This window comes from Rhipicephalus microplus, chromosome 4, assembly GCF_043290135.1.
Source record: "Rhipicephalus microplus isolate Deutch F79 chromosome 4, USDA_Rmic, whole genome shotgun sequence".
In the NCBI taxonomy this organism is placed as follows: domain Eukaryota; kingdom Metazoa; phylum Arthropoda; class Arachnida; order Ixodida; family Ixodidae; genus Rhipicephalus; species Rhipicephalus microplus.
In genome coordinates, this window is record NC_134703.1 from 147,992,643 (window position 1) to 148,008,327 (window position 15,685).

At 52.4% G+C, this 15,685-nt stretch overlaps 2 protein-coding genes across 3 annotated transcripts in view; one reads left to right on the plus strand and one right to left on the minus strand.

Moving 5' to 3' along the window:
- LOC119172405 (coronin-2B-like) overlaps positions 1–15,685 on the minus strand; it is a 337,045-nt gene that overhangs the window by 307,234 nt on the left and 14,126 nt on the right. The gene's annotated exons all lie outside the window — the stretch shown is intronic.
- Positions 1–15,685, plus strand: part of LOC119172904 (uncharacterized) — a 142,647-nt gene that overhangs the window by 61,249 nt on the left and 65,713 nt on the right. The window contains exon 1 of one of the 2 annotated variants that reach the window (XM_075893731.1): positions 5,328–5,649. The exons of the other annotated variant lie outside the window; for it this stretch is intronic. The gene's annotated coding sequence lies outside the window, so the exon portion shown is untranslated. Of the gene's footprint in view, positions 1–5,327; positions 5,650–15,685 lie in introns of those variants that run through there. 2 annotated transcript variants of the gene reach the window in all.

The window sequence follows — 15,685 nt, forward strand, 5'->3', positions numbered from 1 at the left end:
ACGAGACCGCTTTCCACAAACGTGCCTACATAGTTCGCGATAACGAGTCCAGAGGCGGCGTCCTTGCCCGCACAATGTTACGCAACGTTTTGTACATTTTAGCGCACTCCCTCTAAATCGAACTCCGCTTATTTCGAACAGTTCTTCAGTCCCCCTGGAATTCGAATTAACGAGCTTTTACTGTATAACATTGGAGCGGAGGAACTCTTAGTGTTATAGCTAAAGTCCCCTCCAGCAGAGTTTAACGTTGGGCGAGTTCTCTCTGAACAAGAGTGAACACTTATTTCGGTGCGTAAGCTACACTGGCCGAGGTTGAGCACTTTCGCGTGGCTTCTCGATAGATGTGCCGCGCATGCCCGAGAAGCTGTGACGTCACACAGCGCACAGCTGGCGCGCCGGAGAAGGCCTGAAAGCTCATGTAGAGATGGCTGGCACTTGACTCGCGTCCATCCGTCCGCCCGTCCGTCCATATGTTGGTTCGTCCATGGCTTACGCTGCGTATATCCTGGCATAACCGAGCTAAGCCACTGCTTACCGAGCTAAGACAGCGTTGTGCGGTGCGATAGTTTCTTTCTCTGGATATATAGGGCTGTGGGATAGCTCGCATGTGCTGGACCTATCTTTATGGGCACTTGTAACGCACGTCGGGCCAAGCCCCGCCGATCTAACTGCGGCGTGTGGCAGACTCGCAGGCTTCCACTTTACGTTTAGGCCTGCGACGCCTGAAAGGCCTCGACCCGTGCGGTGCTGCACGTGTTTGAGTCTGACTGACGTAGTCGCAGAGCAGACATGGACATTGCTTTAAGGACAGACAAGCATTTAATTAAGACAAGGGTCATGGCAAGAGCTAACAAAAATGAACTAGGAAGAGACGACAAAAATGCGTGATGAAAAGAGAGCTACAAAACAAACTATGCTCTAAAAGAACGTGGCAACAGGTACAAGCAGGAAACGCGGCATGCTAATAAAACAACAACATGATGGAACTAAAAGAGATAAAAAGAAAAATCACTAGGAAGGCCCAACTCTCGAATCTGAGATTCTATACGTGCGACGCAGTGCACACAACTACAATTATTTAATTCATCGTGAACTTACTTACAGCGCAACACCAGAAAAAATACAGGACAGGGAAGGAGCAAAAGAGAAAGAAAAGACTTCTTTCTCTTTTGCTCCTTCCCTGTCCTGTATTTTTTCTGGTGTTGCGCTGTAAGTTCACGATGAATTCTAACCAACTGGCCCAACTTACCGTCTTACTACAATTATTTAAATCTGCGTATAATAAAATACCGGTTGAAAAAAAAATCACAATAAAAACGTTTCATACGGACCAGTCCTGCCCGTGGTTCACGTAGGGGAGTTTACGGGGTGCCGCTGAAGGTCTCGCTTGCATAGGTTAATGACGAGGGTGCCCCGGTGTTGCAGCCGTCTCAATACGTTGCGCTTGACACTCCTTGCTCGCCGCCTACGCGAGACTCGTGACACCGACGACCGCGCTCATCGCTGGTTGAACGTCAACTGTTGAAGAAGTGAAATTCTCTTCGGGGCACACGCATCTCCTTTGCAGCTGTAGGAAAGACGCGAAGGTGACGTCGAATAGTTAGTGGCTGGTAGTCTTTTGCCCAATTCAAAGGCGCCCTCCTTTAGACAAAGTGTGTGTGTGTGTGGGGGGGGGGGGGGGTGATGTGCAGTAAATAATATAGCTGAAATGAAAAGTTGGCGCCCTACCCTGTCTTCTCTCATAAGTGTCGCTTCGGCTGTTTTACCTCCCGTGGCTAGACAGAGTCGTTGAAGGATGTCATCCTTGAATTTAACTTCTCGGGCTTTCTGGTGTGATAAGGAGAAACGCCGTTGTCGGAGAACCTCGATGAGTTTCGACCCGAGTGGTTTGCATTAAATGAACACTTCAGTCTTAGCAGATGGGCGTGATTGTATTTTGCACCGATTAGAATACGACCAGCCTGCGGCGGCTCGGAGTCAAACCCGCCTTTTCGAGCTTAACAGCGCGACACATTAGCCGCTAAACTTCCATCGCGAAAGGCCAGTGTCCCCAGAGAAGAGATTCTTCAACAAAACTATTATAGGTTCGAGCATGAGTGGCAGTTTACTTTTCACAGCGATGCTCGCGTGTAGCTCATGCTTATGCGAACTTTCTGCAGCGAGCCAGCTGCCAGCTGCAGCTCTCCGGAATCCCTAGCTGTTAGTGGAATGCCGATAGTAGTGGATCGCGCGCACTCCATGCCGCTCTTCGGGATGCCGTCGGGTTCTCCTCAACGCTCCTTCTCTCTCCCTTACGTCCTCGTCAACCGCCCTCTCACAAGTACTCACGAAAAGCCCGCCTCTGAACGGCGAGGCGCATTCCACAGTCCTCCCCCTCCCCCCGTGCAATGGGGGAGGGGGTGTTTTCCCGCTTCAGCTGTGGGGAGGGGGGGGGGGCTGCTCCGTAGTCGTAGAGCGGTTTCGTTTTCTCGCGTCCGTCCCGCAAGGGAGAAGATAGCGCAGCCCCATCGCAGCCTCACCCCCCTACCCTTTTATCTTTACGTCGCACCGGCGTCTTTCTCCATCACAGACTTGCGGAAGAAACCGTGTCCCCCTATCCTGCAGTCGCAACATTTTTTTTTTCTGTCGTTGTTCTTGTTTCGCATAGGCGGCGGCTCTCAATCGAGACGGCCGTCCGCCGTGTAACGCGCACCGCAATCGTGTCGCGCGCTACGTGAGCGGACTGCCCGATTCGCGGCTCGTACAGGCTTGTAAACTGGGAGGAAGTGCATTACACGAAGCGTCTCCGCGCGAAAGGTGGACGACGACGAGACGCGTGTACTGGATCCGGTATGCCGCGGCTGATGACGCCACCCCATCGCGGTGGGACACCCTAGTGGGCTATGTGGGGCTATTAGAGCGAGCCAGGAGGTGAAGAGGCTCGCCCAGCCTGTGGCCGCTACAGTCCGTATCTCGTCCATCCAGTGCCGTATCGTCCCTTCGTCGAGTATGACAAATCGTGTCCACGTCGCGAGGCGTCGCCGCAATCCATTACGGGTAGGAGTAGGTGCTAGCTCTATCTCTTTAACTGCGGATCGCGTTCTGTGTAACTATACCGAGTTAGGCAGCTCAAGGCCGACCGAGGCTGCGCCAGGATTTTTTTTTTCTTTGGGCACATACGACAAGCGAGTTCCTTCAGGTAGTGATTGGGGGGGGTGAGAAATTTATCCGCTATGTTATCACCGTATTTCGCTGTTGAGAGGCGGTGGGGAGGTGAGGTGGACGGGATAGCAGGCGGAATTTTTGGGGGGAAGGCACCGCCTCGTAAGGTCGAGTCCAGTGCTGGAGATCCAGCGCGTCCCTGCTTTGTACATTTAAGCTCTCACCTTTCTATTCCTTTATACCTTCTCCGATCATAGACCCCTTTCATGTTTGTAAACACATCGGTAGGCGCCGTCGACATACAGGGGCACTTAAAGTGGCGTCGCGATGCATAGGCTCCGCCCAGCCCAAGGCTCGCTACCAACCTCTATGATCACGTGACAACTGGAACAGCAGCTGCCAGCATGAATGCAAAGCTGCTTTCCAACACAGCGTCGGGGAGCCTGGAAACTTGGAATATGTTGCTAGCCCACGAGATGTTTCTGTTTAACCTCCAGGCTTTTTTTTTTTTTTGTCTCCTTCCTTTACTGTAAAGCTTGCTACGCCACTTTGTGGGCCTGCCTGACTGCAAACTATGCCGTGAACCGTTGACACTAGGGCGCAGTATGGGCTATGCACGTCGGTACATTCATCGTCGCACTTAACACGAACAACGGAGCCACGCTGACAGGGCCTTAACAAAACGAGCTTGGAATGTGAAAAGGAAATATCGGATGCATCGTAAGGGATGCGCCCCGAGTCTCCAGAACTCTCCAAAGGAGAGGTGCATTGGCTTCAAGAGCCATGACGGTAGCCGCACTTCACTTATTGTAGTACTTAACGGAGATCAGTGAAAGTCACGTCGAAAATTTCGTATTCGAGTAACTCGCTACATTCATCCTTATTTGTGGCTTTCATTCACACTGAACATCGTGTTGTCTTTCCGGCGATGCACATTGCCTGAAGTATGGCGGCCAGCCCTTGTGAGTTCTTGTTCACGTGCATTCTGTCGCATCGCGTCTCAACCCTTAAAATCAAGAATGGCGTTGTCAACAGTGCATAATTCTTAGTTTTTAAAACATCCCAACCGATCCCCCTCTTTTGTTTATTTTTCTTTTGTAATGCGAGAAAGCCGACTTGGAGGAGGAGGATAAAAACAGGACAGAGAGGTTAGAAAGCCAACTTGGAGTTTTTCTCATGGGTAGCATCGCACCGCGCTGCCGGAAAGCTAGCTTTACAGTTAGCAAGATCTTTCTGACCTGATCTGCTGTATATTATTTCTTACTTATTTGTCTTTGTGCCTCCTAACCCTCTTGCTTACTGAAAAAATTGTTGAACGTTGACGCATGGGACCCTCCACTTCTCGAAGCTCACGGCGGTGATCAGTCATATGGAATCAGACGACACACTTTTCCATCTTTCGTTTGGTTTCGAAGTTTGATCACCATCCTGAAACGCATACCAAAAAGATGTTTGCTGTAGCACGGTAACGTAAGTGATTGGAAATTTTAGCGTGAATGCGTTTTATACAACGAACTCTTTGCTGCCTTCATCTTGAGTAGTTCTCATTGTTTCAGTGGATTCTCCTAGTTCCCACCAATTAATTGCTGTTCCTTTCTTGGATTACCATAGGAACAGTGTGAACAACGCACCACTCAGTGGTGAACCGCAGTGAACTGTCGCCACAGTTCATTACAGCATTGCTGACTGACCCTATGTAAATTATGTATCGATGCTTTGAGGCTCTCCTACATTGTTCACCGAAAAACTGCTCTTTCAACGATTGTTCCTTTATGACGACGGCCGTTAAGCAATGACTGAGCTCACCGTAACGTGTCAAGAACTCACTTCCACATTGACAAGCATGCGCGCTCGCCTACGAGCGAGGCGGCGCGCTTTTTTTACCGAGGCGTCCTTGGAGAAAGGTCTCTAGGCCAGTGGCCGGCATGCAGCGGCGGTCGGCACATACCAAATCGCCTCCGAGATCGTTGAACCGACGATGGAAAGGGGGCCTCTGTTGCGGCAATATCGGAGGCCACGTATTTGTCATAGAAGGCAGCGGCGGCGCCCCCTTGGCGGCTGATGCCAAAGGAGGGCATCCACTGGCTCCCCTTCAACTCTCTCCTCCTCGCGGCCGGTCTGAGTGAGAGTTTTCTCGGCGTTGTGTGTGTGCGCGCGCGCGCTCTTGTAGTAGTAGGCATCGCACCCACCGCCTCGCTCGGAGTCGCGGACGCAGCAGCGGACGAGTGCGGACGCAGCGTGCGTTCCATCGACGAGATCGCGGCCGTTGTCGACCTTTCCGATGTGCCGCCGCTCAGAGTCGTCGTGTTCGTTCGTCGGAAGTGCTCCGTTGTGGTGATGCGCGCGGCGTGGCCGCCGCCTCGACGGATACGGGCGATTCGTGGTTCGAAACCGGCGATGTAACGCTCTGGAGCTCCGCGCTCCGCACCTCGTGTACAGTGGCCGCCGCCTCCTCAGCCGTGGAACAGGGACTCTACTTCCAGCCGTGGCAACAGCATTTCTCCTGTGGTGAGTCTATGCTTCCAGAGGGACCGTGTCAAACCTGCGATGTCGGACGGCTTAATGAAAAAAAAAAAAAAACGACGAGAGGCCTTGTCCGAGCTGTCGTTAGGCGCTCTCACCTCACTCTGTGCGTTGTTGTGTGCACCAGCGTGGTGTCGCGCTGGCATTTCTCGAAATGTTGTTCGAGAAATCATCCCTGTTGCGTGTTATGGCGACAATGTATTGGACTCACGCTGAGATGTGGACGGAATTTTAAACGGGCGTGGTTGCTCTCGCCACTTTAGGCGCGCGCGCGTACTCGTAATTAAATATTGCGCGACAAAAGGGCCAGCCGGTGTACGCCTTCGTGTGGCCCATGATAATTGCGCGCAGTGCTGATCCTGGTGGTTCCGAGTGAATGCGCGAGTGGCATTCGTGTATCGCGTCGCACGTGGATGCTTTAGCTCGGCCTCAAGGCCTGCCAGCGGTGTGGCGAGAATGCAAAGAACTCACACTGTATGGAGTTTGTTTGGGTGTTTGTAGGCAAAGGCGCGTGGGTATACGCTATGCATAAATATCTCTGTTGCTTTCGTTACTTGCCCTGCTGCTATTTGGTTCATACTTTATAGAGTGGGAGGGACGTCAAAGCACTTAAAAATAAAAGACGCGTGCTTTGAGCGCTAGAATGTGCACATATATACGCACGACAACCTTGGACGAGATGTGGTCGCGATCGAGAAGGCGTCCATCGAATTGAAACAACGTCCTAGATGGCGATATCGTCATCTCCTCTGCAAGGCCCTGATACGTCGTTGCTGCAACCACATCGTTTGATTGATTGATTGATATGTGGGGTTTAACGTCCCAAACCACCATATATTTATGTCAGATGCCGTAGTGGAGGGCTCCGAAAATTTCGACCACCTGGGGTTCTTTAACGTGCACCCGAATCTGAGCACACGGGCCTACAACATTTCCGCCTCCTTCGGAAATGCAGCCGCCGCAGTCGGGATTTGATCCCGCTACCTGCGGGTCAGCAGCCGAGTACCTTAGCCACTAGAAACCACATTGTTTGATTAGATGAATGAGCGGTCACTGGCGTAGTCAAGGTGGAAACGCATCTTTTTTTCAATTCTTGTTTATTTAGAAGGTTTAATATACCGTATAAACAGGACTGGCAATACACCTGCAAGTTACACAGAGTCCTTACGCCACATGCGAGACTAAAACGCGACTTAACCCTCTTGACGATAGTTATAGCGCGAGAACAAAACGACGACACAGAGACAAAAAGGACACGAAAGACACGAGCGCTAACTTCCAACTTAGCGCTGTTGTCTTTCGTGTCCTTCTTGTCTCTGTGTCGTCGTTTTGTTCTCGCGCTATAACTATCGTCATGCCTTGCCAACTAGCCCAAGCTGCCACACTTTTAACACTCTTGCCTGGTTAGTGGGATCAAGAAACCCGCAGAGCACAAGTGATGTCTCTGGGACCGTTGATGTGTTCCATGTGGTCAGTCTTGCTTGGCTTCGTCAGGAGATGCGTTGCAATGACAATCTCCCACACTATTGTTGGTCTTGCGGCGCCTCAATTGGCTGAATAAGCAGATCGGGCTTTTGCAGGTGTGGTCCACGAAATAAAAGAGATAAGAGAGAAATAGCCCAAGCTTCTGCCTCGCTATACGAAAGAAAGGACAAGACAAGGAGGAGGGCGGGCGTTGAAAGGTTAGCGAAGTGAAAAGGGGAGCAGAATAATGAATTTTGGCGCGTGCCCCAGGGGTGCGTTAAAAAGCCATTCTGCTGGTCTCCTCCTCCGCTCGTTAATGGTTATACGCTGCTTCAAAGGGGAAGGGGGTGTCAACCGAGCCGTTGCAACGTGTGAGCCGCCCGGCGGTGAGTTTGTGAAAGAGGAGAAGGGAGGCCTGCGCCTCTCGGCCCTGATAGAAAGGGGCACGCGGGTCTGCGTGGCTCTCGCACCCTCGGAACGTCGTGCGGGAAAGCATCCCTGCTGCATGCAATAGCGGGCGGATTTGTTCTTCGTGGCGTGTCGCTGCAGCTTGGTCCATGCGTCAAAGCGGCTAATCGTGTGAAATGACAAGCAAGCCTCCAAGATCGGAGGCATGCCACCTGGTTTCGCGCATAGAGTTTTCTACATATACACTATAGGGAACTCTGGTGCCAGCGTCTATGGGAGCTGCAATGCGTAGAGCTTCAGCGAGCATGACAATTATGAGTAGTGCACGACTTTGCCTAGTCTTCGTACTTTACGTTCCTTTTGGCTTCGCGTTGCTTGAAGCTGCTTTGTCACGAAATAACAATCGGCAAATTTTAACAGCAATAAACGAAGCCACAAGCGCGATTTGATGCTCGCAAGCACGAAGACAAGGCAAATCCGCGTGCTATACCCATCATTCCCATGGTCGCCGAACTATCGCAGCGCCAGAGTCCCTTCTCGTTACTTTTAGGAAACTCTGTGGTTTCCCGTTGTCACCTTGATCGGACCGCCTCCTAACAAAGCTTCGATACTATGATAGCGACGTGCAGTGACAGCGAAGTCATTTTGGTGATCCGTGACGTCATCTTTTAATGTTGATTTTTACATCCGCGACGACGCGAGACGCCGCCGATGGTCAAATTTCGGGTTTCATGCGGCGTCTGAGGGTTTCGTCCTAATAAACGCACCTGCGTTGGTGTACCTTTACGGCTGATTTGTTGCATTACTTAGAATTCTTTTCCCGGGGCATGGTGTGACCGTATTTCGAAGAGGGCGAAACAAGAAGAGCAAAAGGAAAAAGCCTGTACTTAGATTTAGGTGCCTGTTGAGAAATATTAGACGCATGCCCAAATTGCTTGGACGCACGTGTTCTGAGATCACGTGTTCTGGAAGCCAAGTATACTAGATGAAGAAGAGGACAGACAGAAAGAGAGAGAGAGCGCGTGGCAGTTCAGAACGGTGATGACTGTTTCCTGTGCAGGCGTCGTGGAGCAATACTCGGCTTAAACTATCTTGCGGGCCGATAATCGGCGGGGATGGTGTTTCGGGATTAGGGGCTTTCAGAATGTACGTACACTTATTTACGTTAACGCGTTACCGAATACCGGATAGAACCTGCGCGTCTTCACGGAACGTAAACCTTTACGTAGCCTAAACTACCCGTTGGATGGGCTTTACGCTTGCGGCCCTATCTCGCAAATCCACCTTCGTTCGTAGGAACTCGTGATATCCGCACTGCGGAGACTCCAGCCGTCGAGTCAAAATGAGCCGGTGTGTGAGCGCTAATCGTGATTACATTGTTTCAGCCGGATCACCAAAGCTAGAATGGCCCCGCCACGGTGGTCTAGTGGCTAAGGTACTCGGCTGCTGACCCGCAGGTCGCGGGTTCGAATCCCGGCTGCGGCGGCTGCATTTCCGATGGAGGCGGAAATGTTGTAGGCCCGTGTACTCAGATTTGGGTGCACGTTAAAGAACCCCAGGTGGTCTAAATTTCCGGAGCCCTCCACTACGGCGTCTTTCATAATCATATGGTGGTTTTGGGACATTAAACCCCAGAAATCAATCAATCAATCAAAGCTAGAATGGCATAGAACATCGAAGCCGTAATTTATATGCGCCCACGACAGGTTGAATAGGTGGCGCCATCTAGCGGGGTCAAAATGAACCAGACAATCACATTAAAAAAAAACCGTGCAGCGGCGTTATCACAAATGAGTTACCTTTTAAATAATTTTCATTTCGAAAACATTACGCGTAAGCCAACGTGTTCATGACTGTGGTTGCACACAAGTGCCACAAGATGTCGACACCATCGTTGCAATAACCTTGTAAGTGTTCATCCTTTTGCGCATACCAGCATACTGTACACGACAAAGAAACGTCTCGTGGTTTTGCCACTGTGGTGATTCAATCATATCTAAGTTAAGTATAGTTTAAATGCAGTTAGCATCACCATTTATGGTTTGTGAAAACGTTAAGGTATACGTTTACGCACGTTAACGCACGCAAACGTTTACGAATCCAGCTAAAACGTTGAAAAACATGCGTTTCGGTAAGACGGAAAACGCAGACTGGTATCCGGTAACGTAAACAAGTATACGTACAAGCGAACAGCCCCTATTGTCTCTGTGCTCAGTCGAATCGAGATATGCCAAATTTGGTATTGAGTGACGCCAATGGATGACGAAGGTATGTGACTGTTGCAAACATATTAATCGTGAGATGCGTGTCATGTGAGAACATGACTGTATACCACAGTCAAGGCGCCAACACATTTTGACTTGACGCGGTGCGCGTGCTTGCCGGCGTTCATTTCGTCGCGTCACGCCGGTGGTGCTACGCCAGGCGCCGGTCCTGCCATATACGCGCAGGCGCGCGTCGCGCTGCGTTTCTTTGACGCATGCGCGTTTCAGCGCGTCCGGCGTTCCTCCGTCACGAAAAGAGGGAGACGCAGTGTTATCTGGGTAACGCATCGGCACGAAATTCAGCATGTCGCATTTCGCGCCGGTTGCCGTTGGGCCGCGCCGACAGACCCTGGTCGCGCCTGGCGTCAGACTAGAGAGTGCTCGCGTTTTGCTAACGTAGCGTCGCTGTGCCCAGCGCGCGCGCGCATCAACGCTAGAATGGAGTATGTTGAGCCATTGATGATGTGCTCGCGGCCGTTTGGCTAGCTCCACATATACCGAATTCGGTGTTAGGTGACGTCAATGGATGACGAAGTATATGGCTGGTGCAAACATGATAATCCTGACACGCGTGTCTTGTAAGAACATGACAACATACCACGCTCATAGCGTGCTCACGGCCGTTTCGCTAGCTCCACATGTACTAAATTTGGTATCTTGTGACTTTAATAGATGACGAAGGTAAACGACACATGAAAACATGATAATCATGACGTGGAAGTCATGTACGGCATCATTTACCTCCACTCGTAACGTTGTGCTCATTTTAAAGCGACATATCAACATTTCTCATTCATGCTTCGCATAATATTGATTTCTACTGTACCTGGGATCTGCCAATTTTTTTTTCCTTTGGGTACTTTCCTCCGCTATTGATTTGCCATACTAGGAAGACAAAGAGATACCCTATTTTCGTACACATACGGGTGTCGTGTCTGTGAAGCTCACAGTCCTCGTGGTGGTAATGCGCAAAACAGATAAGGGGAAAAAATTTAAAAAAGCAAATGGTGATGCATGGTTTCTAATGTGGTCACGTGATGCTTCGTAATAAAGTACCGAATCCCTGGACCCGTCCGCCCCCGACCTCGGTCTGCTTATTCAGAGACAGAGAGAGAGAGAGAGTTAAATAATCGCGACCGTCCTTGGTCTTTACTCCTCCACCGAAGCAGAAATAATAACGAATTCGAAATTCCTGTGTCTGCGTGATCGTCGTCGTACACCACCCATGAAATATAACGCGAGAAAAAAAAATGCCTCGTCCGCTTCGTGGCTCGTAACTGCAGCGCACGAAAGCGCACTGGTGTGTGCCTGCCTTGGAATGCGGAGGAGGAGGAGGAGGTAGCTGTAGTGCTAGGTGTGTTGGGGGCACGCAACAGAGGTGCAGCAGCAGATGTACCTTCTTCCGAGGAGGGGGAGAAGTGGTCCGAAGGCATCGGCGCGTGCTAGGCGCGCCGCCACATTTCCCTCCCGCATCCTCCGAAGCCTCTCCGGCGGTGATGATGCGTGGTCATATGCGAGTGCGCTACGCGTTGCTGTTATTAATGCGCCGAGAGGAACGAAACACGTAATAACAGGGATGCCTCGAGCGCAGCTTGCGTGCGCCCTTCTCCCGGTGAAATAGCGTCCCCTCCTCCTCTCGGAGAGTAACATCGCGGTGGGGGCTGATTCCCTGGCGAGATACCGAGTCGGGGCCCATATGGCCGTGCTTTATGCGCGGCTTATAACTGGCCGGTATCGGGCGAGCTATCTGCCCAGTGAAGACGTATACCCTCGCCGCGAGTTGGTCAAGAACGGATGTTGTTTCGTAGGAGAGGAGGAGGCACGCTTTGGAATCGAGGGTCTCCGGGTTCGTAGCCTTGCAGGACTGGAACGAGCGTGCATGCTCACGCATGGGCCTGGTGTGGTCGCGCGGGTACCGCGGTCGAATCGGCAGCCATGTTTCGACTTTGCGTTTAAGCCAGCGCCTGCGCGTGGAAGCTTGCTCAGCAGTGGGCACATTGACAAAAGGAACACCGTACTATCTATAGGGCCAGCTCGTCTAACGCGTTTGCTGACGCGCTCTCTCGAGAAGAAACGAGACTCGATTACGGTTGCTTCTTCGTTAACTCCTCATTCCCGTCCACATTCTCGGCGATACGGGTATACATGCGCCTCGCGTGCCTCATATAATGTGAATTATATCAACACAGGAAGGTGTGAAGACTAGAAACTGCGCGTATCCTAGAGCAGTGTCAAAGAACTCGCGTCCGACACTATATGCAACGACGCAGATTCCTCTCTTACATATACAGAAAGCTGTATTATCTGTGGTCTTTACCGGAACCTTAGTGGTACCAGCGGCACGTTTCTTCTGATTTTCAGCTTATTTCCATCATTTATTGGGCCGTGCCTGTGCGTGGAGTTGTATCAGCTATTTAAATTGTAAAATATGCAAATGCGCGCTGCCCCCGCCTTGACCGTCCCGTGATGGCGCGCCTGCCGAACAGTCGGCGGCAATGTTCTATAGGGGCTTTAGATTGGAGAGCCTTCCTGCTTCTGCCCCTCCGGAGGCTCGTCCGGCGTTTTATATAGGTGTGTTAAGGAGCAACTTGTACAATACTGATTTCGCTTCACGACTTCATAGGCATTGGGCCTCGTAGTGGTACCTTTCCGAGGAAGGGCAACACTGCGAGTCCGCATTGTGGCGTGTGTGGATTTTAAGAAGACACATCTCGAAGCTGACTTCGGTTATGCCCGATGAGAACCGAGCTCGTTCCCAGCTGTATATCGGCGATTGCCTAGCCTAGCCTGCATCGTTAGTGGCCAACTCTCCCCCGAGAAGTGGTCGCTAAGTAAAACAATAACGGAGACGAGGAAAGCCATGCAAGGAAACGAAAATCTGTCAATTGCTGCTCTTGCATTATTACTTCATCAGACCGCTTATCAGACCGTCGCGACGATGATTAATTGCGACTACGTGAACAATTGAAGAAGAAGAAACTTTCTTTTTGTTCGCTAAAAGGTTTCTGGGCTAGTGGGTGGGGTGCTCAGTCCAGGGCTCCGCTAGTCTTTGCGGCTCGCTGGGCTTGATCGAGCGAAGCCAGCTGCCTCTCCTTGCGAGCAAGCTCCCACAGCCTCGGTCGAGATGTTGTCCCCAAAAGAGGAGAATTGACGTTTTGGGGCCGTGATTCGCATACCCACGAAGGGCGAGAGTTGGCCGTTCGCCACACCGCGGACACAATAAAAATGCCGTGCAGATCGCGTCCTCTTATTCTTACTTTCGAGGTTGGTTTTCGCGTTCGTTCATTTTGTACGTGCAGCGTCACGTGCCTACAAGATTTCCGCGTCAGTGACTTAGGATCCCGAGCCAGACCACGTCTTCTACCTGACGCGTGCACCACCAACCAACGTAGTCTAACGTAGACTAACCACAGACTAGCCGTCGTAGACTAACCATAGCCCAATTCATCGCTCTGTAATCCCCGAAAGCAAGTCTGTACACCAGAGGAAGCAACAGCGTTCTCTCCAGCGCATTCCGCCGTGGTTGTTCCACTCGAATGAGCCGGTGCGCACGTAATGGCAGTCCGTGGATGACCCCCCTCCCTTGCTCTTTTGTTGCGCAGGGCAGCAACTCCGCGTCGAAGAGCTGCAAGAAAGGTCCGCGTGCGCCATACCGGACCTGCGGCGCCACCATAATAACGCCGCAGATACGATCGGACCTTTCTCCGGCGGGCCGCTTGACCCCGTGACCGCAGGGCGGGCTGGTGGGTGGACGCATGGTTTTGGTCGTCCGGGGTTGATCTAAATGACCGCGGATGGCGGGCCAGTTCTCGTTGAATGGGGGGGACCTGATGCGCGCCCACCTCCTATTACTTCGAGGGACGAGAATGGCAGTGTGAGTTGTTGCGGTATGCGAAGTTTCGGGAGACAACGACGTCGCATCTCGGCTGATGAGACTGTAGCACATCTGTACGAGAGCTCGGTTTTCTTGCATTTTCCTAATTGTCAGGGCAGTCGGAAGTCCTTGCGAGACCGTACTTCCGGTTTCTAAGCATGTGAGAAGTGGTGGGAAGGCTGGAGACTGCAACTCAGCCTCGAACGTCTGCTTGTCTCCGGCCGCCGTCGCTGGTTTTCCACTCGTGAACCTCGACGCCAGCTCGCTGTTGGCTGTTCCGCTGCTTGTCCTTGAAGATTCTTTTTCGTTGCCGAATAGCACGTAAAACGCGGGGCTAGACAGATGAAACACGCGCGAATATATATACACAATGTTTTCTAGCTAGACCAACTAGCTCGCCTTTCCACGCTTTCGATCTCAGCCATGAGTTGGCGTACCTGTTCGGCCGATTTTTTTTTTGTTATTTTCTGTCATGGCGCCGGCTGTTCGACACACACGCTGTTTCTCGACGTAATATAGCGAAGCGCTCCGCGGCGCCTCATTGTTGCTGCGCTGTAGCGCGGCGTGGCAGGCTCTGGTCACGGAGGAACGCTGTGCAAGGGTGGTCGCCCTGTGCGATGCACCGCCGCCCTGTGTGGACAGGGTGCTCACGAGCGCTACTACGAGTCGCCTCTCTTTGTTAGGCCAGGCACCGGTTGTTCTGGGAGCCTTTTGTTGGCCATCAGCGGAGCTGCAACGGAGCACGATTTCGCGGGGGCGCCACATCCGCCCGCCGCAGGCCTCTCCGTGCACATTCGCAGATAGTTCACGCGCGCGTTTGCACAAACAAGCAGAGCGTTCCAACATGCGAGCGCCGCTGCTTATCGCGCCGCTCCGACGTCCGGCTTCTCGCGGAGCCAGCAAAGATGATAAAGAAGGCGTGCAGCGCTGGCCGCCGCGTGGAATAGTTCACAAGCCAAGGTGATTATGGCATGCCAACCCCCCCCTTCTTGCACACACCGCTATTTCTTTAACCTCCCCAACCACCCCCTCGTGTCGGAACGCACGCTGCGAATTCGCACTTGTGTGCAGGAAACACTGTTCATCACTCTACGGGACGTGACTTCTCAGAATGCGAACGTTCACGGAACCTACTCCGAGAACCGCATCGCCAAATAGTTCATTACAATTGCTCGGGCCGGGCCACGGAGACCACCGCCACGACTATGGGGGGCGCCCTGTTTTTCTCTTACAAGGGCCGATGTTGATCAAGTTCGAATTCTGGTGATAAGAAGAAGGGGAAGAAAAGCGACGATCACTGCGCGGTTTGTGTGGGCGCACGCTGCACGCAACTGCGCGTTTGGAATGCAAGCGCGCAACGGCCGCGATAACATGCGGGGCGCGCGCGGCCAGAGGCGGGCTTGATCGGTGGCCGACCGCGGCGCCGTGTCCTCCCGCGCGCCGAGTTCAGAGGTCGCGTGCGCCCGGGTCGGAGGTGACGGCGAGCGCGTGCTGCCTGCCATCTCGCCCCCTCACGTCAGGAATGCAGGCGACGTCCGGTTGCGGGCGCGCGCCTTGCTGGTGCGTGCGCGGGACTCGTTGGCGCGCTGCAACGCCCTCGCGCCTCATGGTCCGAACGCACGCGTACGGAGGGCAGAGAACAACCGCAACGGGAGGGAAACGCGAGCTGCCACGCGCCCATCTTTCGTGCCGGCATTTCGTTCGCAGCAGCTTTCCTGAGTGCGGCGCTGCCGAGAGCCGGGCTGGCCGGTCAACCTCCGTGCCACCTTGCCGGTCGATCGTCAATTGTCTGGCGCCGTACCCTGTAACCGTAGTCTCTCAATCGATATCAGTTGCTTACCAAACTCGCCGGGCTTGCAGCGACAATGTTCATCACACGTATAATTTTTGAAGTTCGCTGAGGGATTTTTTCCACGAACCATTTTTTCGCCTTTTATCAAGATCATCGCATTATTCTCCCAGCAGCGTTTGCTTGGCCCTTGTTGATCGGCACTGGTTAGGCTTGAAGCGC